We start from the raw sequence: 3,849 nt of genomic DNA on the forward strand, positions 1-3,849 counted from the left end.
CATATATCTCCATATCCCCTCCCTCTTGCGTCTCCCTCCCTCCCACCCTCCCTGTCCCACCCCTCTAGGTGGTCACAAAGCACCGAGCTGATCTCCCTGTGCTATGCGGCTGTCTCCCATAGTTATCTATTTTACGTTTGGTAGTGTACATATGTCCATGCCACTCTCTCAGTTTGTCCCAGCTTACGTCCCCCCACCATGTCCTCAAGTCCATTCTCTGCGTCTGTGTCTTTATTCCTGTCCAGCCCCTAGGTTCTTCAGAACCATTTTTTTTTTTTTTAGATTCCATATATATGTGTTAGCATATGGTATTTGTTTTTATCTATCTGACTTACTTCACTCTGATGACAGACTCTAGGACCATCCACCTCACTACAAATAACTCCATTTCTTTTTATGGCTGAGTAATATTCCATTGTATATAGGTGACACATCTTCTTCATCCATTCATCTGCTGAAGGACACTTGGGTTGCTTCCATGTCCTGGCTATTGTAAACACTGCTGCAATGAACATTGTGGCACATGACTCATTTTGAATTATGGTTTTCTCAGGGTATATGCCCAGGCGCAGGATGGCTGGGTCATATGGTAGTTCTATCTTTAGTTTTTTAAGGAACATCCATACTGTTCTCCATAGTAACTGCATCAATTTACATTCCCACCAACAGTGCAAGAGGGTTCCCTTTTCTCCACACCCTCTCCAGCATTTATTGTTTGTAGTTTTTTGATGATGGTCATTCTGACCAGTGTGAGGTGATACCTCATTGCAGTTTTGATTTGCATTTCTCTAATGATTAGTGATGTTGAGCATCCTTTCATGTGCTTGTTGGCAATCTGTATATCTTTTTTGGAGAAATGTCTATTTAGGTCTTCTGCCCATTTTTGGATTGGGTTGTTTGTTTTTTGGATATGGAGCTGCATGAGCTGCTTGTATATTTTGGAGATTTATCCTTTGTCAGTTGCTTCATTTGCAAATATTTTCTCCCATTCGGAGGACTGTCTTTTCATCTTGTTTATGGTTTCCTTTACTGTGCAAGAGCTTTTAAGTTTCATTAGGTCCCATTTGTTTATTTTTGTTTTAATTTCCATTTCTCTAGGAGGTGGGTCAAAAAGGATCTTGCTGTGATTTATGTCATAGAGTGTTCTGCTTATGTTTTCCTCTAAGAGTTTTATAGTGTCTGGTCTTACATTTAGGTCTTTAATCTATTTAGCGTTTATTTTTGTGTACGGTGTTAGGGAGAGTTCTTTTTTTTTTTTTTTTTAAGTAGAATTTTACTTTAATATAGAATGAAAAACAAAAAACAAAAACCCAAAACCCAAAACCCAAAACCTAGTAGGTTAAAACAAGTCGAACAACCATTCTACACAGATAAAACCTTCACAAAGGTCAACCGAAGTAATCCAGAGCTAAAACTGAATTGTGCAGATTTTCAGTGAAGTCACCGGTCATGTAACATAAACAGATTATTTACACACTTGCAAGCCCTCTAAGAAATGTGCCCCAAGAAGCATTAACCTTTGTTTTTTTCATGTGCCATCCTGAAGACTTGCACATTTTATTTTTCAGATAATTTAACATTTTTAATAGAGTGCATTCTCTACCAAGGGGTAATGCTTTGGTACTATTCATATAGGATTGCCTATCCTAAAGATTTGACATTTCCCCAAGAGGAACTTTGATTCTGCTCTAGAAGTTTCATATAAATTAAAAACTTTTTCAAATATCAATATGGAGGGAGGTGACACAGGATGCAATATATTCAGTCAAGTTACCTCTGTATATTTAGAAATTACTCCTTCAAGATATTCGCACTAGAGAGCTTAGTCCGTCCTGCTTAATATTCAGTAGTACAGGTTTGAATCATCAGAACCTTGGCAACACCTTAATATTTCAAAGTTATTAACAACTACCTCTAGGGGCAAGTCTGTGTTTACTGAGTTATGACAAATTTATTATAACGAAGGAAAACAAGTGTAGCCAGCCATCTTAAAAAATGCCCCAACCACTGCTTCTCAATATAGAAAGACTAAAACCACATATGTTTATCATACAACAAATCCCATCTCTGTCCCCTGAAATTCCCCTAATTTCATTCATTAGAAGGGGATTTTTTTAAAAAGCCTTAAAGAGCACTTTACAGCAGCATTCAGCTTTCCTACGAAATACTCAGCATCTTAAATATTATGTACACTTTTTCTTTCTTTCAGTAAGCTAGATACTGGCTTCAGACTTTGTGGAACGGGAAGGAAAATAACCCACTCAAAACTACTCTAAGGCTTCCCTGGTGGCGCAGTGGTTGAGAGTCCGCCTGCCGATGCAGGGAACACGGGTTCGTGCCCCGGTCCGGGAGGATCCCACGTGCCGCGGAGCGACTGGGCCCGTGAGCCATGGCCGCTGAGCCTACGCGTCCGGAGCCTGTGCTCCGCAACGGGAGAGGCCTCAGCAGTGAGAAGCCCGCGTACCGCAAAAGCAAAACAAACAAACAAAAAACTATTCTAGAAATCATCTTTTGGCAGAATAACAGGTAACCAAGTTAAAAATAGGAGGGTCATTTTGTTGGTGTTTTCCAAAATTTAAATCATTTTTTGTTCCCCTTCTACATAAACCTCAGTCACCACTCCTGAGTGGAGATGGGCAAAGGCTCTGGCCCCTGCTCCTCCGGCTTCTCAGCAGCTGCTTTCTTATTGCCGCAGCAAGGCTTGAATAGATGTGTGTCGATGAGGACTATAAAGGCCAAACGGCCTTTATAGATAATGCCACAGCATATTTTCTGTCTTTTCCAGTATGTGAGATCTAAAAAGGAAAACACTGGCGTTCTGTTAGAGCCAGAAGCCATCTCTGTATCTGAGCCATCATCTGACTGGTTACTATAACAAGGAGATTGAGCTGGAGAGGCACTTGAGGTGGTACTGTGAGTATCAGAATTGTGACGTTTAAATTCCTTGTGCAGTTTACTGATCTGGTTGCTCTTTATCCTGTTTCCAGATAGAGTTTTCACTTTCTTTGGTTTCAGGGTAGTCTTTAGACTGGGTCCTGCCCTTGCATCTCCCACATGATTCCAGTTTTTTTTTTGATCCTGCTGGCAATTTCTTCCATCTTTTCACAAGCAGAACACAGGCATTACAGATGTCTCCTGAACGAGTCTCATGTAACCCAAAACAGCTCTGGAAGTCCTTTTCATAGCGTTTACTGTCAGTGAATCGGGAACTGGAGGATTTAGCTCTGCAAATACAGCAGCCCTCTATACTTCAGTACATCTTTGGCTTGTGAAAACCAAACATCTTTTCTTCTGGGCAATAGTCTGCCAAAAGCAGACGTTCCACGCGCAATAACGTTCCCGAGGTGTGGAGTGCACGCCAAGCCAAGCCCACCTCCCAATCGCTCCCTCCTCCTCAACTGCCTTGTCTAGAAAGTAGGGAGAGTTCTAATTTCATCCTTTTACATGTGGCTGTCCAGTTGTCCCAGCACCGCTTATTGAAGAGACTGTCTTTTTTCCATTGCATAGTCTTGCCTCCTTTGTTGTGGATTAATTGACCATAGGTGCATGAGTTTATTTCCGGGATTTCTCATCCTATTCCATTGATCTATATTTCTGTTTTTGTGCCAGTACCATACTGTCTTGATTACTGTAGCTTTCTAGTATAGTCTGAAGTCAGGGAGCCTGAATCGTCCAGCTCTGTTTTTCTTTCTCAAGATTGCTTTGGCTATTCTGGGTCTTCTGCATTTCCATACAAATTGTGAATTTTTTTGTTCTAGTTCTGTGAAAAATGCCATTGGTAGTTTGATAGGGATTGCACTGAATCTGTAGATTGCTTTGAGTAGTATAGTCATTTTCACCATGTTGATT

The 3,849-nt window shown here is 40.8% G+C and overlaps 1 pseudogene; it reads right to left on the bottom strand.

Moving 5' to 3' along the window:
• Window positions 1-2,613: 2,613 nt before the first annotated feature.
• Window positions 2,614-3,388, bottom strand: LOC131763180 (SIN3-HDAC complex-associated factor pseudogene; annotated as a pseudogene).
• Window positions 3,389-3,849: the final 461 nt, after the last annotated feature.

This window comes from Kogia breviceps, chromosome 10, assembly GCF_026419965.1.
Source record: "Kogia breviceps isolate mKogBre1 chromosome 10, mKogBre1 haplotype 1, whole genome shotgun sequence".
Taxonomy (NCBI): domain Eukaryota; kingdom Metazoa; phylum Chordata; class Mammalia; order Artiodactyla; family Physeteridae; genus Kogia; species Kogia breviceps.